General features: G+C 37.1%; 1 protein-coding gene across 4 annotated transcripts in view; it reads right to left on the bottom strand.

Moving 5' to 3' along the window:
* Positions 1–27,187, bottom strand: part of LOC129576569 (rho GTPase-activating protein conundrum) — a 50,762-nt gene that overhangs the window by 8,499 nt on the left and 15,076 nt on the right. Inside the window, exons 1-2 of one of the 4 annotated variants that reach the window (XM_055461814.1) lie at positions 18,476–18,595; positions 17,308–17,507 (exon numbers count right to left, since the gene is read on the bottom strand). The gene's annotated coding sequence lies outside the window, so the exon portion shown is untranslated. Of the gene's footprint in view, positions 1–17,307; positions 17,508–18,244; positions 18,300–18,475; positions 18,596–27,187 lie in introns of those variants that run through there. The other 3 variants (XM_055461816.1, XM_055461813.1, XM_055461812.1) reach the window with 3 other exon arrangements.

Here is a 27,187-nt window from a genome sequence, read left to right as displayed (position 1 = left end):
TGCATTGATCGAACCCATTACATTATTCACACTCTCGGCGAATTAAGAGGCGAAAGAAAGAGCGAACGGAAAAACAATAATATTGGGTTGATTTTGCACACATACACATATATATTTTGATACTTGTAAAAATCACATGCCGAAGGAGTGCGCGCGTCCGCGATATTCAAAACGATCAAACGAATGAAAAACACACAGCGAAATGTGTGGCAAATGGAATGCGGCAAAAGAATATTACGCGGCAAGGTCATCGATGCATGAATTTCTTACATATTTTTTTTTCTCATTGGATATCAACACGTTACACACATTTCATTGCTCTCTCTCCTCCGTTCTCAATGCGCAGTGGAAATGCCACAAATTCAGCCGAGAGTCGAGATTTGATATGCGAGATGAAAAAGAGAGAGAAGCAGAGAATGAAAAAAAACCAACCAATAAAATTCATCAATGTCTAAAATCGACTGCAATAATGATTTGTCAAAAAATGCAGTTATACTTTTTTTCATTGCATTATCTTCATTTCAATCTCGTGCTGATTTTCGAACCCGAATGAATTCCATTTATACCAGTAATACCAGTCAGTTGTTTGATCGAAAGCCATTTCGCAATTCACTCAGAGGGGGAAAAAGCGACACACAACGAAAAATAAAACGCTGACAACAAATTGAAATGTGTCGATCAGAACATTCGATAAGAAAGTATTAAAATGGGGAAAAAAGCCGAAATTTATCACCTAGATTTGAATATAATTTTCGAAACGCTTGGGAAAAATACTTGACAGTCATCGCAACACACGCACAGAGTGAGAGAGAGAGAGAGGGAGAGAGAGAGAGGGAGAGAGATAGAGGGAAATCGGCCAACATATTCGGCCGTATCAAGTTGTTTTAATTTTCTTCGTCTTACTTTTTCACCCAATAAACTTGTTTCGATAGAATAAGTGGACTTTTCGGCAAATTATCTATTAATTTTATGTTCACAATCTTGTTTCTATTCACTGCGGCATTCAGTCTCACTGACTATGGATGGCTAGAACACGTGGTGCCTTTTTTCCGTATAAGATTATCTGATTGCAAATAGAACATTATTGACGAATGAAATAAGATCAATAGTACAATTGTTGATTCGAATCGAATCAATATTAGTTTTTCCATTGAAAACAACTTCATCATCATTGTTTATATCGCCATTTTTTGCTTCTCTCTCTCTCTCTCTCTCTTTCCTTCTCCAGCCAAACGGAAATTCCACGAAGCTTTTGCTGACATAATTTTAAACTTTGTTTGGAATTCGATTCAACAACAAACAACAAGAAGAAGATGGGAAAAAAATTGGAATTCCATCAAAACAAGCCAATATTCGGTTTTTTTTCGCTTCTTCATTCCCTATTCTTAAGTTTCAAGCAGAGATCTTTTATCTTCTTCTGTTGATGTTTTTTCTTCTTAGTTTTTCTTTTTCATGATGGAAAATTTAGTAGAAATGGAAAAACATATTAGAGAAACATTGTGTGTGTGTGTGTGTGTGTGTGTGTGTGTGTGTGATAACGATGATGGTAAAAGAAGAGATGTGAGCGAGCAGTAGCAATGAAGATAATAATGGGAAGAGCAACAGTTGCCAAGTGTCTGTTATGTTTACTTATTTGCACATCGTTCGCGCATCGTATTTACATTCTTATTTTAAAAAGTATTAACGACGTTGACGCGATACGACTTCTAGTACGCAAAAACATACAAAACGTAAATAGCGACGAGAAAGAGAGATGCTGAGAGAGAGAGAGAAATAGAGAAAAAGGAACGAACTGAACAACACACAAAGAGAACAAACAGAATTATAATTTACATGCGTGCAAAACGGTACACACGTTAAAAGAGCAACAGTTCTAACACACAAGACGCAAAAGGTAAAATTGGTCGCACCTACGTCGCTTGGCTGTTTTTATTTATTTTTCGTATGGACATGCGAAAAAATGGCTTTATCACACACAAACACACACCAAGCGACCGGGGCAGAGGTAAATATGTAGCTTTAATCAATGAGCATATTTACTAAATTCATCCAATTATTTATTGTTGTGGCTGTACGCACGCGCGCACGCCCATCCACTTAATAAGTTGAATTGCGAGTTAGAACATGTTTATTTCGCAATCAGATTTACATGCAAACAAAAATTCTTGAAAAAAAACTCAGTACAGCAAGTGAATGAACAACAGAAAAAAAAACATGCAGAGAGAGAGAGAGAGCAAAAATTGCGACTGTAGAATAAAGTACAAAAAAAATAGCCGTATGAATGTTTGTGGTTTTTTCGTTTTGCGCAGCTAATTTACAACGTTGACGACATTTTTCTCTATTTTTCCGCGTTTATTCTTTATTAGCTCATACATCTCTCGTTTTTGTTGGGTTTATTTTTTCTTTCTTTCATTTTTTCGTGCATTTCTACATTAAACGCTTGAAATTCCTACGGAGTTTCGAGACACACATACCAGGCTACATCAAAGCTTGATAATGAGCAAATAGAAAAATAATTGAGTAAAAATTCTCAAGCATTTTTTTTTCTCGCTTGCAATCATATGATAACCGCGAACAAATTAAAAGTACTTCGTATGAGGAAGTGATCGCTTGGTGGAATTTCAGTGTCATGGCGAGTGAAAGAGAGAGAGAGAGAGAGACGCGGAGGGAGAGAAATTCAATCGCAGGCAATAATTATTGCCAATTATTATTTAAATGATTTGCTATAAATAATGTCTAATATATTGTATTGAGATGATACCAACTGGTAATTGACCAATGGTAATGATTTTTCGAGTGGCCACCGGACAAAACAACAACAACAACAACAACATCAACAACACAAAAAACAGACCACAGTGATTCGGTTTCGTTCGTTGCCCTCATTCAAAATGAAGAGAGAGAAAAAAATGCTTCACAATCCATTTCCAAAACGATTCTTTTAAATAAATCTCTCTCTGCATATTATAAATGTGTGAAAGTCCATGTAAAAATAGAAATTGTTTGTCAGAAGAAGAAAATAAAGTACCCTCGATTCGAGAGGTTGTGTGATTAAATTCAATTACGTGCCGTTCTGTTTTTTTTGCCTTCGCTTCTCTTGGTTGGATTTTTTTTTCGCGTTGCAGTGGTTATTTTGTGGATGTGTGTGTGTGTGTAGGTCTGTCTGTCCGTGGCTTTTATCTCGATACTTCATTTTATATTTCTTCAATTTTCCAATTAGGCTTGAATGAGTTGTTCGCCATTGTTATAACGCTTCCAGGCGATTGCCTATCTCACTACTATCTTGGACCTCGAAATCGGTGACCTTTTATATGAAAGTAATTCTATGCATTTTCTATAGACACCGCTATCCAGCCAGCGACCGAGTGAGCGAAAGATGAAAAGAGAAGGAAAAAAAACACATCAACCAAAAACAAACACAAATTGAAGTGGTCGAGGATTTTCCATCGTCATCGACGACAGACTTGACATTAACATTGAAATAATTGCTGAGCACCGTACATTTATTCTTTTACCGGCGCACAATTTTTTTTTCTGTCTTTATTTCGTGTGTGCTCCGCCGCCGTTCGTCTTGCTTCCATTCAATTTCATGGAGCAGCAATTTTTTTGCTCATGTTTCTTTGTCTCGCGCGCTCTTTCGCGACAAGAGAGATAGTTCGAAGCCGACCACCGATCATAGTTCCTTATCTCTTTTAGAAGATTGTGAGCATTGAGCTAAACAATTGTGAATTCTACTCGGTGGGTCGGTTTGTTTTGGATCGGCCCGGTTGCTTGATGTGAATGTGTGTATGTGTTTGTGTCTGTGTGAATTAAATTCATAACAATAGCGACTTAAATATGGTGTGTGTGTTTTTTTTTCATTCAGATAAATACTTGAATTATGTATACATCTAGCTGAATGTGAGAACATTGTTGGTAGACGGGAAATTTTCGGTTTTTGAATTGCGACTTATCTCAATGTCTGGCTGTGCGAAACATTCTTCGCGCTTATATTCTATGTCAATTTTTTTTTTCTTGTCTGCTTTCTTTCTCTTTTTCTATTTTTTTTTCTCCACTTTGATGAGAGAATCTAAACGAATAGAAGACAAAGCCATGAATAGATGGAAGAAAAATTCAAACGCATAATTCTAGAATTGTTTGCAATTTCCGCTTTTACCGATTTCAACTACTTGAAAAAGGCATGCAGCCAAAGTAAATGTTACTGCAGATTGCTACTATTTTCTTTGCTCTGTTTGCTCTTTGCCGATGATAGACTGCACACTTATGTTATTGGCGTGTTTAATGAACGCTTGCGCGCTCATTTCATTTCGCTCATCATTTTTTTTTAACGAGATATAGGAAGAGCAGGAACAAAAACAAAAACACACAAACAAAACGAGAAACATTTGATGGCACAAAGTATTGAGTCATTTCTATTCTATTTCAAACCAGTAAATTTGAAACAAACAAAAAGCAACAGCAACAGCTAGAAGAAAAAAAAAATTAGCAATAAATGCGATTTTACTCGCATCAAATAAAACTGTAGTTTTTGGTAAATTTCTTAATGCTTCATTGATTATATCATACAATGGAAATCGATGATGTTCGCTTAAACATGCTTTCACATTCATTTGTTAAAACGGATCTTTAACGGTGTTTTGGCAGCAGCATAGCGTAGTGCTGAAACTCGATGTGTTTTTTTATTTCGCCTGAGTCACTCGATGAAACGGAAAGTGATGATGATTTGTTATTTCGGTTGAAATCGCGATTGTAATGCGTTTGGCTCAAGTTGGCTAATAGTCAAGAGTTGTTGATGTTTCTTTTCCTTTTTCAATTAAGCGATTTGTACGAAACGGCATAAAATTCAACATCAGAGAGTTGAAGGCTTGGAAAAATTGATTATGCCAAATGATTGAAAGCCCTAGCCGATGTGTGTTACGAGTACAAATCGACGTTTTTTTCCCTCTGCAGTTGGAGTCTTTAAGTGCAACTCAAAGCACCGATGGCCTAGTGTCAATCACAAATCATTTGAGTAAATAATTGGATCCATCGATAGATTTTGTCACCTGGCTACGATCGCTGTACAATATAAGGCCTATGGACATTTTCGCCCTATCCATAACACAGACACAGATAATGATTGAAACAAAGAGAAAATCTCGATGCGATACCGCGAACAATACAAAATCGAAGATCATTGTTAAAGTAATGCTCTTTATACTCGACCTATGCTGTGCTGTGTGTATTGTTTTTGTACAATTTTTCATGTAAACAGTGTCCCAATTTTATTGAGTTGAACATCGTGTAATATACCACACAAAGCGAATCAGAAAACAAACACTTTCGCTTTGTGGTCGTCGTTGTCGGTTCGTTGTTTATCTGTTTGTCTTTCGCCGTTTCGATACCGAATCACCGAAATATTTTTTTTTTCTTTCTTCTTCTGCCATCTTGGCTTGGTTGTTATTGTTTTTTTTTCTGTTGTTCGCCATTCATTTGCGGACCCGCGCTGTTAATCATATCTTTTTAAAATGATCAGACAATCATTTGAAACTGGTTTCATGTGACATTGTTACTAACAGAGGGTCTCGGTGTTTAATTGATTAGATTGGAGATTCTTTGTACACAAACTCACACACATTTACAAATAAACCAACGAATTATGAACAGCATGCGCTGTTTCTTTGTTGAGGAATTTGATTTGCGAAGTAAATTGAATGACAGAAGAAAAAAAAATACATGCACACACACGTACAAAGGTACCCGATCTTTGGCCGAAATATCCATGTTGAAATTAATTTTCATTTCAATGCAAAAAAAAGCAATTGAATGTGCGGTCACACAAACAGTTCTGTATATGTGTTCTGTGTGTGTGTGTGTGTGTGTGTTTGCCTCGGTGACAAAATAAACAATTTCGAAATGGTTTTCGCCGGGCTGCAAAAGTAAAACTGCAGCATTCGATGTCAAAGCATAAGAGCGCTCGAGCGCGCGATAATAAAAATCAACTAAATCATTGCGTTTGTTGTTGTTGTTGTTGCTTTTCTTTCTTTCTAAGGCACGAAAAGAAAGAGAAACTAATTGAAAGTCCATATCTTCAAACCGCTAACATAATTCGCAACAAACATAATTCGCATAGAATGAATGGAGCGCACACAACCTTTGTGTGGCAGCACACACAGAGCAAAGAAAAAGAACTAGCAGAAGAGAGCAAAAAAAAATAAAATAAAAAAATTTAAACGCCAAATATACATTCACGAGCATGAACATGTACATGGGTTGAGCGGTGCGGGCATTAAACGCATCTCGAAGGAAACTTATGCTAAAACTCGAAACGATCATATTATTTATGTTAATTGTGAAAACACATAAAACGAAACGCAAATGATCGAACGTCGATCATTGCCTAGAGACGGCTGCTGCTGAGCTTTTTTTTTCATTTTTCGATTGTGTTTTAGTCGTTTTTTTCTATTAAGGCATCAAACTTGGTCGCTTACTTTGTACACACTATATAATCATTGCTGTTCTTTAGCCATTCCATTTGCGGCGAACGAATGATCGCGCAGAAAAAAAAGCGGCAATAACAGCAACAACAATGAAGATAAATCTCATTTCCAACTTGATTTTTTTTCAAATGGCAAAAAAAAGCAGTCATTTAGTTATGCATTTGATCGATTTCAAGACTTTGTTATCGTGTTCGCGCGCACAACTGCTCGCTTGCCAATTCGATTTTCTTTTCATTTCAAAGTAAACATGAATGAAGTGGCATCGACGATGCGATTATCTCTCTCTCTCTCTCTCTCTCTCTCTCTCAGCTTGTTGCCATTTGCTGTCGTTTTTCTGTGAAAATTTCGAACGAAGAATTTCACTCATTAACCGCATACACCACATTCCACACCGATAGTTGGACTTGGTTAAAGCGAGATCTTGACGTGTTTTTTTTTTATTTCACTCAATGTACCATACCGTATTGCATGGTACATGCATAAAAACAATACTACGTGTATATGTAAGTGTGTGTGTTGTTTGGCCAATGGGTTCAACACAAAGCATCCCGTATACCACGAAAACAACCGATATCAAGATATCAGCTTGAACTACATTTTCATTAAGAACAAAGTGAAAATACTTTCATCGTTGTGAACTTTTATGCAGAATCTGTGTTGTTTTTTTTTTTTTTTTTTGATAATTTCAGTGCCGACATTCACTCACGCACACGCGGTCTTTCAATTCATTTTGATGTTTTTTTTTCTCTCTCGAGTTCTTCATGATTTCATTTATATTCTCTCTTGTTTAACCGCCAACTCTAAGATCATTCACTTGCAAATCATTTCACGCATTTTTTTTCGGTGCGTTGGCACATTGAACGTTTGTTAGGCGCATTGTTACGGAATTTGTCTTATTATTGCGCCGCAGAAAAAAAGAGATTCTGTGTGTGCTGAATATTTGATAAACACTTTCAAATCACTTTGGTAATTCCAAATGAGTCTGAGTTTCTTTGGCAAAAGCATCTCTCCTTCTCTCTCTCTCTCTCTCTCTCTCTCTCTTTTGTGTATATGTCATACTCACTGTATGACTCAAGTCGAATGAGAGAAGAAAAAAAATTCACCGCTTAATGAATGTGGATAAATTCTTGGGAGCTCCGATTTCAATTCGAGGATTAGACACAGCAACCGACATCCGGTGATCATTTGGCTTCCCAACACATCAAACCGAATCACAGTGCGCTATTTTAATTGACATCACAGCCACACACACATACGGAGTTGTCAAAAGCGTCATAAAAATATAACTTGAAGGTTAGACAATAAACGATTTGCAAATGTAGAGGGAGAGGGAGAGAGAGAAGAAGAAGAAACACAAAAAAAAATTGACATTGAAATTTGGGTCAAATATTAAGCAGACATGCGATCAGAATAACAGGTACAATAATAATCGGGGGATTTGGGTGATTTGAAAGTCGATTGTTTGCCAGCGCAATGTTTTACATCGACAAACCCGGACAGCCGTTCTGTACTCGACTTTATTTCGGGTCAATTCTATCACCATCATCAAATAGTCAAAAGGCGAAAGTGTGGTGCAAACAAATGCCGATCAGTTTTTTTTTTCTTTCGGTTTCAAAGCAATCGCTTGAATCATACCTGAGATGATATATGTGTTGCCCGTATGGAAAGTGCGATGCAAATTAAGATATTCGCGTAGATATATTGATAGGCTAACAATGAAAACCAAATAGAATATGCATCACGATATGAAGCATTCTGCAATAATAATTATGATGCCGGACCACATATTCCCAATTGCTGCTTAGATTGCATCAATTTCGCTCTTGTTCTCTCCGCTCTGTCTGTCTGTCTGTCTTGCTCTTTCTCTCCAGCTCTTTGTCTATTGCGGTTAAACAAGGCGTTATTTCCGCGATGCAGCAGCCGCTCCGAATTCCTAATGCCGCATCGCATTATACTTGCGATTCATATTTCGTAAAAGCAATTTGGAAATGATGGAATGTGAATTTAACTTGATGGAAATTCGTTATGCACTACATTTTCTTTCTCTGTCTCATTCTCTATCTCTCCTTCGCTCTTACTCGCACTCATTTCTTCATTTGAAATGCTGCTTTGGTGCTTTGGTTGTTGGTTTTTTTTTCATTGCGATTAGTGTATTTGCAAAACAGGTAAAAAGAAGAAACAAAAAATGTGCACAACAATGCGATTTATACGAAGCGGTAATTAGTAGGTGCATAATTTATTCCACGTAAATTATGAATGAAAGTTCCCATACAATCGGTTAAACTACCTCAAACTAAAGTCATGCATTTAATTCCCTTTTCAGTGTTGTTTATTGCCCATCGCTTTTTCGTAAAAGCATTGCCACTCAGCTGTTGTGTGTGTGTGTGTGTTTGTGCATGTGTCTGTATGTTCGTTCGTTTGTTTCGTGCGGTTGAAGTTGCATCATGTTCTAAATGTATTGATTTGCAACAGTTTTCAACGCGAGGCGAAGCGGTTTTTCGCCGAAGCAAACATGGAAACTGGATCAACAAACGCCTTTCCATCAAATCCAATGTGAATTGTGTATTCGATAATTGAACGCTCTAGTAAGTACTGATGGACCGCAATGCATCGTTTGTTGTTCATTTCTTCACATTTTCACCTGTTCCGAAGTGTTATGCCTATAACTCATGCGATACTTCTGAGAGTATTTCGTTTCTTCCGAATCGATTCGGTTATTTTCTTCTTCTACTTCTACTTTCTTCTGCTCTGTAATTTGGAACGGGTCAAATGAACAAATAATCAAATTTTAGCAAAAAGTCATCTCTATCTATTTCGATTCGAAACTGACATGTCACATTAAAATTGAGAGAGAACAGCAGAATTTAATCAAGAAACTAGTTCTGAGTTGTCGGAAACTTCAACGAATATTTAAATAAATGTATCTTTCCCGATGTGTGTGTGTGTGTGTATCTCAAGCCCACTAACTCAAACCGATCTATGGATAAGATTAGCGCATGATTTGACATTTCAGAGTGATTTAAATAAGAAAATAAAAAAAAAATACGGCGTTTGGGTAGAAAGGCGTTGAAGACGATATTCACGCTCCCATTGCTCAATCGCTCATTATTATCAATGAACTGGAAGTAACACGCCAACTTTTTTTTTCTGCCGTGGTCGTCGTCTTCTTCTTCTTTTTGTTATTAATACTCTGTTGATGAAATGCTTTTATTTCGGTGGCTCGGAAGAAGAGTTTTTTCTTTTGCTATCCATGTTTGTCACACACACACACACACACACACACACACACACACACACACACACACCGTGTGACATGAGTTCATCGATTCATTTCGATCTTTCTGCAATTGAGAGAGAGAACCCGTTCGATGTCAAACATGGATATCATATATCGGATTCATCGTGTGCAGATTTATCGTTGCACCATATTAGTGACTTTGTTGCAGTTGTTTAATGATTCAAACGAAAGGTACGAAGAAAAAAAAAGTGAAAGTCAGTCAACAAGGTCCGAAGTGCATTTCAAATGGCAGCAAACCTTTTTGCTTCAAAAGTTGTACCTTTTGGAATGAACACTAAAAAAAGGTATAGAAAATATCTACAAATGTATCATTTCTTTATCATAATTGATATAGCCGCAATGTGACGATCAACACGACAAAATCACGATGATACTAACTACATTTTCTCGCGCTGGCAAACGAGAGCGGCCCAAGCAAATAGAATGGATATGTGTAATTAGATGCGCGAAGAATTTGCAATACAGGTTTTTCACGTTCAATAGATATATTTTCTCTTTAATGCCGTTTTTTTTCTCTCTTCTTCTGTGTTGTCACTTGAAATGAACTAATACATCATATACATACAAACACTCTCTCGTGCACACATGACCATAACAAGATCTCGAATAACAAATGCTTAGGTCCATGGTACATTTGCTCTTTGGTCGCTTGATTTATATTCACACACACACACACACACAGAAAAAAATCGATGCATGATCTTTCGCCACTTTTTTCTTTCTTTCACTATCGGTTTTTTTCTCCCTTGTTGTGCTCACATTTCGAAGTTGCACGAATTCCCATTTCCTTCATCGATCAAGAATTAACATTTCATCGAATTTCCGATCGCAATCGAATTTCCTCATAGCAACAAAAAGTAGTAATAATTTTCGGTTTTTTTATACTCAATTCACATGTACACTTTTCAATTGTAACACTAGACACACACAAATCTAGCGAGTTATAACCATCTAGAATGTGTGTATTCATTTGATTGCAGGTTTTATCGCCAATTCACTTGAAATCAGCATTAAGTGAGTTTTCGTTTTCGAGTGTACTTGAGAGTGAAAAATGGGGAATAAAAAAAGCAACAGCAAAACTGGAATGCGAGCATTCCAAGCAAACACGTAATTGCATCCAATGAGGTGCATGCGATGTGCGCTTTTGCCAATCGTTTTTTTTCTTTTCTTCTTCGAAATGTTAGTCTTTGGCGCATTCTTAACGAGTCGATTTTTAACACCGAGTGCCCCAATTGTCTTTCCGTTTTGATAATGCCAATTTTATTTATTTGTTTTCTACGCTTTTCATTCGCTTTGTTTGTCATATTCGTCATTAACATAAGAATTTTCACATCATTTCGTTGGAATAATTAAAGTAAAAGTTTTCTAAATGTAAAACACGACACAATTTACTTTAAAATAGAGAAGAAGAAGCGGAACGAAGAAGAGGTAGAAAAGAGTATTTTGTCTTGTTTAGACCAACGCAAACTATCATTTTTGGGTGATGATTAACCGAACCAAACACAGACCAATAGATTGTTAAAAGCATCGACCTCAGTGTTTTTCCCAAAAAATTTTCCATTTTTTTTTCTTCCTCCTCTTTTAGCGGCGCTGTTTATGCTCATTTCCATATTTTGATTCAACACGTGTCGATTGTGAAATAAATGATTATTTTATGTATTTGCCCATTTTCGAAGCGATTTATTTTCGGTTTTTGATTTGGTCGGAAAAAGACATCGGCCAAGATCAGTTATCGGGCACACTTGTACCGCATTATTATCGCCGATCGAATCAACTTGTGTTATGAATTCAAATGTGTTATGTAAACAATAAAGATTATCAGCCTATTCGACTGAGTGAGTGTGTGTGTGTGTGTGTGTTGCGTCTGTGGAACTGCAATCGGATATTTGATTATTACGTTTTGTTTGGTTTCTGTGAATGGATGGAATGAAATACGATTCGAGATTGTTTTACAATAATTAAATAACTTGATGCTTTGGGATTTTGTTCACATGCGGTAAAGGCTTTGAACCATTGCAGATACATTTCAGAAGGGATAGTTCTTGGGATGAGCGGAATATTTGTTGATCGTACACCTTTGTTTCCAAAGATTTTAACACATTTCTGAGTCGAAAGCTGTTTTCATAACAATTTGTTCGAGAACCATTGTCGCCAATCAAAACAGTCGACGGTGAAGAGCCGAAACAAGTTGGAAATTTCGACAGAATTCAATCAAAACAAATTCACAGAAATTGGAAATGATGAACATATTTCTACTCGTCTGAATTTATACATTGTTAACATGTTTGCATGTCGTTCAATCTTTAATCAGCCCATTCTTCATATTTTGTTGGGCTTGTGAAATCCAAAATCAAAATATTTTTTCATATTTTTTCTCCATCCAAACGCGCACAAACGATTTTAATGAAAAACCGAATATGTATTAATTAACAAAATTCGTTCGTGAAATCATCATGCCTTGGCATCGCAACAAGTTTGTTTACTTAAACCAATCACACCGCCTACATCCATGTGTGTGTGTATTGGTTGTGTTTGACTCACTTCGGCTGTATTTGTTTTGGGTTTGTTGATCAACATATCATAGTAAATGAGCTTCATCGAAAACATCAATGAACATTCGACGGCGTTTCGAAAAGTGCATTGTTTGATTGTGCAAGCAACAGAGCCCGGGTTTCTGATCAATTGGCTTCATTCTCACCAAAAACCCATATCGTTGAACGTTGAAGAGTTAATAAGCCAATTAGACAACAATCAGAGAGAACATGAAAAATCAACATCGCTTTGTTATTCTCATATCAATCAGAAATCCACAAATGATCGGCTTGTTTCGAGTTGCCGCAATCACATCTCTTTGCTCTCTCTCTCTCTCTCTCTCTCTCTCTCGCATCTTGAGAAATGTGCATATGAAGTGAAAACGCGCGCAAACACACGCTGCCGGATGACCATCATTTGCATATTAAACTTGTTCTCTTTCTTTAACATTTCATGTTAATGACACAAATTGTTCCGCTTCCTATATCAATGCATCATGCATGCCTCGCTCTCTCTCTCTCTCTCTCTCTTCCTCTCGCAATCTCTTTGGTCTTTTCTTCGTCACTCTGTTCCAAGTGAGAATGAGTTGCATGACATGTCATTTGCGTCCCTACTACAACTATCTCTATGACAAGTAATGGTATCACAACTGCATTTGATTCACTGACCCATTGCTACTCGCAACCCTATTCACGTAATCACCGGCGACGACGACGACGACGACGACGACGATGATGATGATGATGATGATGATGACGACGAGTTTTCGCACCAATTTGTCTTTGTTTTTCTGCGTGTTGTTTGCACAGTTTCTTCTGTGTTTTGGCTGTTCGTTTGTTTCGTTTCGCCTATTCAGTACATAATACATATGATTGATTCAGTCATTTTGATACATCAGCGCGCTACTTCTTAATTACATATCGAAATAATAAGCACTGTTTTAAATTGAACGATGGTGCCGATACAGGGAAATACGGCGCGCGCACGAGTCTCTCTCTCTCTCTATCTCTCTCTTGACTTCCAATTGAATGGGAAAAAATCGTTGTTGGCATCAAGAGTTTGTAAGGTCTTAACACGGAATATTGGATAATATGCATTTCAATTACCCGATGTGTACGTTGTATGTATTTCACTTTCTGATATAATAGGCTAAATCGTTTGCCTCTCCATTGTGAGGATTTTGTATATCGAATTTTGCATTTATTCCCATAGTAAATCGAACGAGTGCACTTCCGTTGTTTTTTTTCTCTTCTTCTTCTTTGTTTCATTTTCAATGGTTCGTCGTTATTTTTAGCAGGCATTTGTGTGCAACGACGACGACGACGACAACGACAACAACAACCGCATTTAAGATTCAGCGCCACGTCAATTGAATTGACTCAATTCCAATAACAAAAGATCTTTATTTCTGTTTTTTTTTTCGATCAAAAATGGTCTATGTTATCATCATCTTGTCTGCATTTTCAAGAGGCGTATATGTGTTTTTTTCTTCTTTCAAAGTTCTTGTCCTTGTATCACCATATGTGCCAATTGGTTCATATAATTAAAGACCAAATGGAATTCTTTGTCATTTTGTTGTACGCCATACACGGCGCATAACGACGAATAAAAGTGATTGTAATTAAACAATATTATTAATTAAAAAAAAAAAAAATTTGAATGTGGAATTACACAAAGCGTAAAATGTCGATTTTTCATTTGGAGTGAAAGAAGAGAAAAAAAAGCACACAACAGCCAACATACACAACATATTCAAAGAGAAAGTGGTAAATTTGGCACCTCATAATTGCGACACATGAAATGATTACATATTTGGCATAAAGTAGACGAACTCACTAGAAATTGTATTGCGATCGGCACAAGTGAGCACCGCGCACACCGCACAAACAACAACAGAAAGTCACACTTTTATCGTTCGAACTAATTAAATGACATAGGCAAAATGACAATACATGACACATTTGACGAGCAAAACTGTACAAACTCTTTCTTTGGCTGTAATTGCAAGTGCTGCCACTCTTTTAATTACATGTATTATTTATTCACATGATTTTAGTTTTTTTTTATTGTTGTTCGCATTGTGCGTGAGCACAGCTAGAAAAAGTTACTTTTTCGATTTTCCGAAATGCGGCATGAATAGATCTTGTCGTAATGTTGGTAGTAGTGGTGCTACTGCTTCGCTTCAAAAGTCGTGCCTCATTTTTCTTTCTACAACTGTCACATTGCTACTTTCTTCGGTTATAATGAGTGACACTTTTACTCATGCGTACCAATAAACGAGCGAATGAACGCAAGCGGTGCGCTTTCAATGTGATAAGCATCTAACAATAAAAGTGGAATAAATTCGCCAAATCTGATTCTTAACCGTTGGTTAAAACCACATGTAATTTGACATGAATCACGCACAAAGCGCACATATGGCTCTCAGAATGGGAACATTTAAACTATGCCACATTACCAAGATAATAAATCACTGAATACAAAATTGACGAAACCATGGTTGAAAAAATAATCAAATTTTACGTTTTTTTTCATCTTCGGTGAGAGAAAGAGACTCCTAAATAAATATAATTGAGGATGCAATAGAATGGATTTTGGGACGGCGAACAGGTAACGCTGTTTAGTATAAACAAAGGACGGAACAGTAAAACTAACACCAACAACAAATGAGAATAAAGAAAGAAAAAACAGCGCAACGCACAACGAGCGAGATAGAGAGAAAGAGAGAATTTTATGACTTGATTGCTACGCGGAAAGTTCAAACAGGGAATTGTTAAAATTCCAAAATCATTCAGTTATAAATTCAGAGTGCGAGGTACATCAAATACTTTATCATTACCAGAAAACCCATCGGCTTTGCTTAAATTGAAATAATTTTTTTTTCTACTCGATTTAAGCAAACGGGCAGACAAAGAGTGCAAGAACGAAACAGAGAGAGGGAGAGAGAGAGAACAACGAACGACCGGCCGAACGAACGAAAATCTGGATAATTTACGAGCACATCGGTTGGTCGGTAGATGCAATAAAGAATGGAACGAATAAAGAATATAAACAAATTCATGGTAATAACGGAACCTTCCGTTAAATGAGAGAGAGAGAGAGAGGGAGAGAGAGAGAATCTAAATTATTTACGAACATCCAGTCAACAGCCACATATGATTCCATCGGACACAATGCCGGCTTATTGCGCGCATTTTGTGTCTGTGTGTTCTTCTTCTTTTTCAATTTTTTTTCTTCGTTACTTATTCTTATTATTTTTTTGGTTTCATATCAAACGAAAACGATTTTTTTTAACACATCGCTGCATCTCTGAGATGTGCATCTTCCAAAAATAATTCTTCCGTGCATTTTGTTTCATCATTTCATTCCAAATTCCAAGTGAGAATTCAACAACAGCAACAACGAAAGAAAAAAACAACCAACAAACCACATGAAAATGCGTTTCATTGCATTCGGAATAAGTCGGCACGAGATTTTTTGGCTGCATGATTGAGATTGATTACGCGCATCGGGTCAATTCGAACAAGAGAAAAAAAAACACAAAAAGAATTTGTTCGTTTTTTTTTTATTGTTTTCTCGTTATGCACGTGAAATGGATGGAATAAGCACATACAAGTCTTGTGATGAGTTACCATTCGTTGCCGTTGTTGTTGCTCGTGATGGGCGAGAGTACGGCTGCCAGCACGGAATTTAATTGTTTCATTTCAATGATTTCTCTCTCTCTCTCGCTCTTTTTCTTGGTCGGAGTTAATGAAACAAAGAATGTGAATGGTTTGCGATGCATCATCAAACATCAATGAAAGAAAGAATTTCGAGCGATGAACAGGACGTGAGATCGCTAGTCCAAAGAATGCGAAGCGCCTTGGATCAACTGAAATTCTCTCATTAAAGAATTGATCATAATAAGTGAAGACAAAGACGACAGAAGTCGACCTGAGAGTCAAAAAGTAGCGGCATCGTCAGCAGCAGCAAGTAGAAGCAGAAAAGAAAAAAAAAATCATATCTATGAAAGTGGTTGCCATAGATGCTTGGCTAATTCGTTCGATTGTGCATTATAAAAAAATCGATCTTGTAATCGGGCGTAAATATGAAGGACGGTTTCATTTCACATTCCATTCTACTCGGGGTTTTTTGTTTTGTGCTTTGCTTTCGCCTCTCAATTCCATCTAAGTGGCTGCAGATTTTCTAATGACGTCAAAATGGCATGCAGTGAAATACCTTTGAACAAATGAAACAAACAACAGACATACACACACACACACACACAGAGAAGTCAACATCTACAACCGAACTTAAGTAGATCTTTCGCTGTAAACACTTTCGTCATAACGGCATAAATAATACGTTCGTCTTAAATTGCAATTATATTGATATAATTGCACGGGACCCAGTGAAATCGCGTACATTTTGTGCCGGGGCACACAATTAGCGTTCGGTGGTTTGATAGTATGTAATGAATAGTCTCCGAGGAGATCTCGACCGACTCATATGTTTTATGGTGGCTTTGTGGATTGCCATCAGCGTTGGAAAAATTTCTAAAATTGAGAGCCAGTAACAACGATCATTATTTTTCTCTCTGTATTTGTGCAGCAGCAAGCAGCAGCAGCAGCGGCGGCGGCGACGGTAATGCGGCATGCGCTAAATGAGCCATGTGCTCAGTGCTGCGGCTGATACGATTCCGACATTGCTCTACAGCCAAATATCTCTCATCGGCGGCAAAAATTTGTTCACGTACACATTAGTCAGATCGTAGCCATGTTATCGATTGCCCCGTATGCGTGCTGCCGTTTACATGTTGAAATTGCCACTATTTTTTTTTCTTCTCTCGTTGTTTCTTGCTATCCATCTATCTTGGTTTCTGTGGCTCTCTCTCTCTCTCTCTCTCTCTCTCTTTCTCTCAATCGCCACGTTTCGCCAAAATGATTTCTATTTTATTGTTTATTTCGTTTCGTCTTGTAAATGTCAAAGAGTATGTAAGTACTAAGCCATAACACTTACATTCATCAATTCAGCGCGAGAAATGGTCTTTCTGCTGCGGCAATCTATATTTATTTGGTGTAAAAAGCTCGGTCAAACACGCTCACGAACAATAAACGAATCAAGCACACAATTTCCAATCAAATTTGTGGTACACACAAGCGTCCGTGTGTTGTTGCTCGGCTGTTGAAAATGACTAAACACCGTGTGTGTAAATGTATCTGCAAAACAAAAATTATCGAGAAAGAAAGCGGTTTTTAGTTTCATTTTTTTTTCTACTTCAAATGTGTTCATCATGAAATGAAATCGATTTGGAATTTTGTATGTTTTTTTCTTGTCTTGCTCTTCTATTCGCCAATTTGAAACAAGCACACCGAGAGATACAAGCAAAATGTATAATGTCTAAGCGATTATTATGGTTCAAGACAGATAAATGTGTGATCAACTGTGATGCCGTTTGGCTACCGGCATCTCCTTCAGGTATGCAATAACGACGTAATAACTAACGAATGTTGTACATCGTGAATGGCGGGCGGTGAAATAAAAACGACAGCATAGCCGCCAATAGCCAACGACATACACCGCACACACACACACACACACACAACATGTATGCACAAACACGAACTCCAGCTGAATTAGAAGAAGAAAGGAGCAATTAGATCAAATTATTATCGCAAACTTATTCACAGTTTGATAGCCGTACGTTGTTGATTTGCCAACATTTCACATTGCACACCACACTTCATCAGTTGAGTCATTCGATTGATAGACACTTGATGTGAGCCGGGAGCGCGAAACGAATCATGTACATGCCAAATGCTGTCTCTTTTTTTCAAATTGAGAAAGTCTCGATCATAGAATTCTGTGTTTTTTTCTACTTTAAAAGGAAAAACACTTGTAATTTCTGCGAAACGATAAAAAAAGCACAAACTGAAAATGAATGAATGTGCCTTACATAAAAAGTAAGAGCAGCCAAATTGTAACAACACGCACAATGAGTAATTGACGTTTAATCGTTTATCGCGGTGCGGTCGCAAGTAAATTATAAAGAAAACAACAACACATACAATCACTTGGAATGTGTCATTGAGCAGAGTAATATTTAAAACTCATTTATTGCCGCAAACAATCACAGTATCATCTTAATGGTGTTGTTGTTTCTCATTAAATTTGAATAATGCCTTACATTCGAATGAAATAATCAACGAAAACATCGTTTACTGTCAAGCACTCACTCAATTAGTGGCCGATTGGTGCAGTCACCGAAGCAAATGACATGCTGCGTTGAGGTACACAATTCGACTGTGCGGGAACACAATCCTTGACTTTGACTCGATATTACACGTTTTAATTGTTAAATGGAGAGAGAGAGAGAAAGAGAGAGAGAGAGAGAGAGAGAGAGAGAGAGAGAGCACGTCTGCATCACAGTCAGCTGTGTATAGTATTTTATAATGTTTGAACAAGTGTTTCCAGTGCGTGTATGAAATGTTCTGTAAGTCAATTGTAAATGCGCGTGAAAAAATCACGTTTGCGCAAGTTTGTTTTTTTTCTGTCTTTTATTTTATGCCATTGTTGTTGCTTCTTTTCTTTCCGTATCAATTGTTTGTGTCATAAAATCATTGTGGGTTTTTTTTCGCGCACAGAAAACCCCGTTCTGACCGATACTTTATCGATGGAATTTGCATTTCGCTGAGATTGGCGCCGGTGCCGTAATAAAAAAAAAACCAACGGCCTAAGCATTTCATGCCATACACTTTGAATGAAATATCACAGTGTCTTTTTTCGAAGCGGCGATTAGTTTTTCAGACAGTTAAACCAACAGTTGCCATGAGGTATCTCGCTTTGATGAAATGCAAACAGAAGCGAGAGAAAAACAAGCGTCGGATGATTTAGCCAGATGTTGTTTTTATGTGCCATTATTTTAAAGTGGATCGGTTTTCTCACTCTCTCTCTATATCTCTATCTCTCTCTCTCTCTCACAATCGCGATCGTGCGCCGGCAAAAAAACAGTTACAAATAAATTTATACATCTTCCAATTCGATTTGCTAATCTGCTTTGAAGGCAGCCGTTAGATTAAAAAAAAAAATTGATGGAATTTACGACAATAAACTCGTGGAAATTCTGCTAACAACAGCCAAATTCTCCCTGAACATTTGCAAATGACTACGTTCTACTGATGTCATTTTACTTTGGTAGAAATTAAACGATAGAATGCCGCGTGCATTTGACAAAGGAACAGAAGGGTGAACATTCTTTCTTAACTGCTGGTGCCATGAGGAAATTCTTTCTTTTCTTCTCGAAAACAAAAAATTCAAAACGAAAATTATTATAGGCGCAATAATTTAATCGTTCATTTCACAAAAGTCTTTTTTCAATTGGATTTTTTGAACAGTGACTTTTCGAGTCGAATGTTTTTCTTTTCTTTTTTTGAACTTTTGAGTCATTGATTGTTTTGTTCATATTACGTCTTTTGTTGTTCGAGCCAGCCCAAATGACTTTTGATATTATTCACTTCTTCCAAAAATGTTGATTATCGTTGCGAGACACCGTAATAGTTCGGTCATTTCACTGTGGTACGATTGGCTATACGGTCAATATCTTCCTTGGGATAAGCAATAATGACGACTGCCCACGAAACACACACGATTTTACTGTTGCTGTTGTTGTGTGCGAAGCAAAAAAAAACGACCATTCTGCGAGATCGAAGTGAAGTTCATTATCGCAAAATCACGAACAAACAGCATCGCGCATTTCTTATTGTTTTTGCCGTTGCCTCTGTTTAATTGCTATTTTTATTGTGACTGCTTTAATTAATAAATAACGAAACGAAGAAAGAAAAGAAAATGAGTTGTACACACACAGGATCCCGTGGTGTTACGAATCGATTAAAATAGGAAACTGTCGAAATGAACCACATTTTTTTTTCTTCTTCTTTTGTGTTTCATTTTGTGAACTGATGTCATTGCCTGAGCACAATCATCAATTCAACAGATTTGCGGAACGAATTCAACACATTTCATAGGTATAATACAAGTAACGCGCGTTGCCGCCAAAACAGAAGAAAAAAAAGAGCTGAAACTTAAACAAGGCAAGTGGCACAATCGTTTCATATTTCAGAATTGGCTTTTGTCTACACACTGCACACTGCACACACTGCACACATTGCACAAGTTCTATATATCGCAGATGATATTGTATATTTTCTCTTGGGCCGCGATGAAAAAGAAAACTGTAAATGCAACACACACACACAATCGACAAACAACCCGATGGTGTCGATGATTACCGAAAAGGTAAACATGAGGGAAAGAGAGAGAGAGTGAAGGAAAAAATTAACGCTGTTGCATTTGTTTCCTTCATTCTTCACTCGATTTTCTTTGAAATGACGATTAGTCATCCCATTTAAATGTGCTATTTTTTAATATATATACATAAATATATTATTGCTGCTTACCCTGTTGCGCTTTGTTCTCGACATTGCATGCAAATGGAATGAGAGAGAAATGAAAGAAAAAATCAGAGTCCAAGTCATGAACTGTTGACGATGGGCTTTGATTTATTTACTTACATTATTCTCTCATTTATTTGAATGACGTAATGCCTTGAAGGAACCTGTGCCATGCAATTTACTTGCTCGTTTCTTCATTTATAGTTCGTGTTATCTCTCTCTCTCTCTCTCTGCTTCTCTTTATTTTCTACACAATTTATGCAGTTTCAAACCCAAAATGACATGTGTGCCTTGAGAATGCAAAATGGATGTTTAACAACATGAAGAGAGAGAAACAGAGTCGCAACTTGGCGATACAATATATAAATTCAATAAAAGTCTCGTTTTTTTTATGAGTGAATCGAAATGATATTCATCGATTGCTTGAATTGAAAATAATTTGTTTCGTTGGAATTCGCTGAGAAGTGGGCGACCACGCACATTTGCACCTATTTTTTCTTTGTCTCTCTTTTATGCACAGCGACTCTCTTTTTCTCTCTCAACCAGTGACAACAACGAAAAAAAATGCCGCTTGTTTACTCTTTTTTGACATGTTCCATTAAAAAAAATAAATCCTTTATATGGATTGGCACGTACTTTTCTTTCTCGCACTCTCCATGAGCGCGCGCGCGCCAGCCATGTTTACTGTCCAGTTCTGTTTGGATTTTTAAAAATAAAACACAAATCTGAATGACGTCAAAGTCAATGCAAAATCCAATATCTCGTCGTAATATGTGCGTACCTTTTTTTTCGCTTGCCAAAAATAATATGCGAATTTCTGTGAATGGACAAGGATTAAGCAACAAGTTCTAACATTGTTAACATTGCCATGTAGTTTGTTTTCATTTCGGTTCCGTAAACAAAATTTATTTGGTCAAAGCGGACACAAATTACGTTTTGCGTTCGTTCAACGAAACTGATAAGGGAATTCTACTATGTTGTTTAATTTTGGTGCGGCGTTCACAAAAGTCAGAACTCAAAGTAGAACTGCCACACTCGGATTGGATGGAAATTGAAATTTTAGAAATTCAATTCAAATATTCTCAGACACGAACAGAATTTTTACACAAAATAAAACCTGAATTCACATTTGGAATTTTACCAAAAACCATGGCAGACAGAGACGGATGAAATCATGAATTACACGCGCTTCAATGTGGACAGCGCAGAAAATAAACAACCGACCGCAAGACATACACGTATATTGGCGGAGTTTCAAAGTGATTTTAATCCGGCAGTGATTTGAATCACGGGCTTTTTTTTCACTCATATTTTTCTTAAACATTTTTTTTTTCGATTCGAAATTACGGATTCTGAATTAAGCATGAGGGCTTTAGCTGGGCACAGCTCAAGTAAACAAAGCTCTTTTTTTTATCAACATCTTGTAATTTGATTTTCTCTGGTGCGAACATTTTTTTTGTTCGTTTTTTTTTCTTCAACTTTGTCAAATGCGTCCATGAAAATCGGCTGAATTATTAATATTTCTGCTTTTTTTTTCATACTTTTTCTTGATAATATTTCAAAATGATGCTAATTATATGATGTTTAGCGACCAGTCGGAGCTGGCAGAGCAGCTGAGAATGTGCAGCGGATGTGTTTTTGGTACATCATTCATTGTATGCGATGTTCACATGTTCAGTCGTCAGAAAGGAAAAAAAAAATTAATAATTGATTAATGCATTGCAGGACGAACGATATATTTCGCTTAACGCAGGCGAGCAAGCGATCAATCGATCGAAACTCTGAAATGGGCGAATCATATATGCAGCACGAAAAACCGTGAAAGAATAACTTGGAATTGTCAAGAGGTCCGATAATTTATTTATTATGGCTTCAGAATCGATTATTATCAAGTCGTGAACGGCTTTGACGTTTCCATGTTCGCTTTTGTTTCGTTTGTTCTTCTTATTTTTATTTTTTTTCTCGTTCGTTTTTCATTGGGCGGTTTTCATGTTCACTCTTTTCTTAGCTAGTTAGTCGTTGTCACTTCTTGTTTATCCTGAATTACCTATTATTAGAGCATTTATTTTTTTTTTGTTCGTTGTGCTCGTCTGTTCGTATTAAAGAGAGACAGAGTAGACAGAGCGGTTCGAGAAATTCCAACAGTGAAAATGATAGCAACTTAACGATGAATGCAATAAATCTCCGAACTTTTTCGCATTGTGATTTTCCATTCATCATAGTGCGAACGAAATGCGTTGCACTTCATCAAATCGGGGGACCTTAATCACTGCACTACAAAATGCCGCTCGATCGGCTTTCTTGGTGGGCATTAGGTTTGCTTTGGCTTTATGGTGTTATCACACTTCAAGAGAGAGAGAGAGAGAGAGAGAGACGGTCTCTCGTCCACCTCTAGCTTTTGCTGATATAAGAAGTGTGTCGTTCACTCTCGACGACGCACGTTCAACAGCAGTACACAATGGAAACACATCTGTATATATACAAGACTTGTTTCCATGCAGTTTTTGCTCTCTCTCTCTCTCTCTCTCTCTCTCTCTCTCTCTCTCATTGGGTTTTGCCATCACATTTTCAACATTAATTCTACTTCAATGCGAATCGAATAACTAAACCACGAACACGTTGAAAGAAGAGAGAGAGAGAGAAAATATTATAAAAACACACTTTATTATACGAGCACTAACGATGGTTTTCTGGTCATTGCAGCAAAAAGAGCACACTTTTATGTAGTTTACCATTTATATTCATTTTTTTCGTCGTCGTCGTTGTTGTTTGCTTCGTTTTGCTTTCGAACGTTTTTCGAACAGCATACATTGGCTTAAGCAAACTAAATATGGCATTTATGCCTTCGGGGCAAATATATTTTCGCTCTATTAAAATGTGTTCAAGGCGAATAATGCTTTTCTCTCTCTCTCTCTCTCTTTTTTCGTTCAAAAACAGATGCATGGGAAGTTCTATGCGATAATTGCAACAAGTTGCAAATAAAAATCGACTTCAATTTTCGTATCAAAGTTAAGATGAACGAATGAATGATTTAAAATGTCGTCAGCTTGATGGTCGTCATCGTCATCACAGTCGTCGTCGTCGTCGTCGTCAAATTCGTTTCGCCAGATATAACAAGAGACATGATGACGAGCGATGACCATTTGCTTGCGCACCACGATCATTGTTTCTTAAAATGAATTGGACGAGTGTGAGAAATGAAGACAAAAGTAAAAACGTTGTCCATTTGCGAACGATGCGAGCTACTATTTTTGGATTGATGTTCACTTTTCACATTTGTGAATCAGTTGTGTATCAGCGTCACTTAAATTGGACACGTGAACCTGAAAACTGATATGAAATGGCTTTGATTGGAACTTAATTAGTTCACTTAAATCAGAGATTACTATGAGATATTTTTATTCATATGGGATAAAAATATCGCATAAAAATAACCGATATTTTTCGCTCGTTGTGTTTAACGAAACGCATAAATACACAATAGCGATTCTGCACACACAGAGTCGCTGTTTTTTCGTTATACTCTTCACACTTACGATGAGCTGCGCGTAGCGTGCATGCACATGTTTCGCTCACTTCTTTCTTTGAACACTCTTCGTGTGTCAACACAATGTCTGTGTGCTCAGAAAACTTGATTGTGGGTATTTCACCACTTTACACCACGGATTTGTAGCTGTCATGGAACATAACGGTTTGATTTGAGAAATATTTGGTGCGCTCAAACATTCTGAACGCACCACATATTTCTTAAATCAAACCACTTTTGAGGTTATGTTCCATGACAGCTACAAATCCGTGGTGTAAAGTGGTGAAATAACCACAATCAAGTTTTCTGAGCACACAGACGTTGTGTTGACACACGAAGAGTGTTCAAAGAAAGAAGTGAGCGAAACATGTGCATGCACGCTACGCGCAGCTCATCGTAAGTGTGAAGAGTATTACGAAAAAACAGCGACTCTGTGTGTGCAGAATCGCTATTGTGTATTTATGCGTTTCGTTAAACACAACGAGCGAAAAATATCGGTTATTTTTATGCGATATTTTTATCCCATATGAATAAAAATATCCCATAGTAATCTCTGACTAAAATGGAACACCGAATGGATTTATTCTAGCAATTTAGATTGTCTTAATTTCGCTTTTTTTCAGTCATAGTAAATTTTTTTTTTTAAGCCGCCCTCAATGATAATCGGTCGATTTTCTCCCCTCCCAATTAAAGAACTGATATCGATAGCAATATGAATATTCAAAATTCAACGCTTTCAGCTATTGATTGAGTGTATATATTTAAACAACTAAGCATCAGTTGAATTTGGTTGTGAGAGAGGAAAAAACAACACACCGATTCGATATAAATGAACGAACCAAAATGAACAGAGGAAAAAAAAAAGCACATACAGAGAGATATCAGAGCTAAACGTGTTGCCAAATGTGAATGAATGGTAAACTTGTTTTTCTAGATATTCAAAGTATGGCAACAAGTGTCGTTTCCATTTTGGTTCTTTTCGATATGTCGATTTGAAATTGGTGATATGTATTTCTTTGCGTTGATATTTCTATTTTTGTTCCATGTGTGTATCGGATCGCGGTGTTGTTGTTGTTGTTTTTTTTTCTTTCTTCTTCTTCGGGTTTGTGTGTGTTTTTTTTTTGCTGCAACAAAATCATGTTTGCAGATTATTATGGAAAATTCAGCATTAGCTACCAGCCATATTTGGATGGATCTCACAGGACAACACCGAATCCGATATATTCTCACATTGCATTCAGTTGCTTGCTGCGTGCTTTTTTCTCCTTCTTCTTCTTCTTCTTCTTCTTCGCCAATTCATTCAGCTAACAAATCAGTGATTGCCCCCACGTACAAATGTTAGTTCACACTGGAACTGAAACATCAGCGCTTTAAATGTGGTCATGTTTTTGTTCCCAATGCTCGATTTGCTGGCAAGTAGGCATTTTTTTTCTCAGCTTCAACATGCATCGGCTTTGTGTGTTTCTTCGCGATTACAAATTTTGTTTGCGCAATGGATTTTTGTTCGCGATTACAATTTGGAACGGAAAACATTGCAACGATTACAACAGCACAATGTGTTTTATATTCGTTAAAATTAAAGTTTGATATATGATTGTTGATCGTTGGACGAACAACAACAATAACAACAACAACAAAAACAGAAGAAAAACAATCAAAAGCGAAGAAAAATGAAAGGCAGAAGGAGATAGAGAGCGATAAAAATCCATGACGATTTATTAAATCCTTTCTGAGTGAACAAGCAGCCGAAGGATACCCTTCAAATATAATAAGTTTGTCGAAATAAATTGCAATTAAAGCATGTTCTAGAGTCATTGATGTGTGACATGAGCAGGCATTGTCTGCCATACGTACTCACATACATATTATATATTCTGTTGCATGCGATATAGCGTCTTCACTTGTTTGTTTATTGAAGCGCAAGTGAAGAGCTATTCCCCAACGTTCTCGTGCCGATCTATATAATGCGGATGTGTGTTGCAGAGTAACAACATTACCACGGCCGACAGAGAATTAATTGAAAAGCATGCGAGAGATAGAGGCAAGAGCTGAAAGCTAAAAGTCGAGAGAGAGAGACAGAAAGAGAGAGAGAGAGAGAGATAGACAAAGACAGAGAGGAATAGAGAGATTGCAAGAATCGGCTGAGAGACTATTTTACCATTTTCATGTGCACTGAAGAGATCAATAAATTTCAATGGGATGCACTGATATGAATAAATGATGCCACACACGCGCACACCAACAGTCCAAAATGGATCGGCAAACGGAACACAACAAAATGCAATAAACCATAAGAGTTATCGTGTCGCGCCGTTCGATCTCTTTATTATGCTCTGCAGTTTTCTTCATTGTTGGCTCTTTGTTTTGTGCTTCATTTATTTTTCTTTTCCGTTGCTGTTGTTCTTGAATGCGTTGTTGTTTTTATTTTAAAATAAAAGGCACATTCAGACCGCAGAACAAGCCATCCAACTTTATAGAACAAATAGCGATGTTGCTCTCTGAACTCCAATTTGAGGTCTTTAAAAGGCAGTAATCATAATTGAGAGATATAAGTACGATAATCAGGGGGGCCTCGGCGAGACAAAAAAAAATGCCAGCCAGCCAACCGACCGAACGATCGATGGATTGCTCAAGCGACAGAAAGAGAGAGAGTGTGCGAGCGAGAGCAAGAGAAAGAGATTGTGGCCATTCCAACACAATGTTGATTTTTATGGATTTAATTGCATGTGACGTTCGTGCATTGATTAGTGGCAATGTGCCGTAAACAAGATGAACTTTTTTCTTTATAATAAGTTACCAAACTGATTTCTCACCAAACATAAAAGTGTTGAGAACAAAAATGCATTTCGGTTTACTCGAATTCGGTTGGCGTTTTCTCTCTCTCTCTCTCTCTCTCTCTCTCTCTCTCTCTCTCTCTCTCTCT

This window comes from Sitodiplosis mosellana, unplaced genomic scaffold, assembly GCF_009176505.1.
Source record: "Sitodiplosis mosellana isolate CC-2019 unplaced genomic scaffold, AAFC_SMos_1.0 Smas_scaffold_6191, whole genome shotgun sequence".
NCBI lineage: Eukaryota > Metazoa > Arthropoda > Insecta > Diptera > Cecidomyiidae > Sitodiplosis > Sitodiplosis mosellana.
This window is presented reverse-complemented; position numbering and strand designations above follow the sequence as displayed.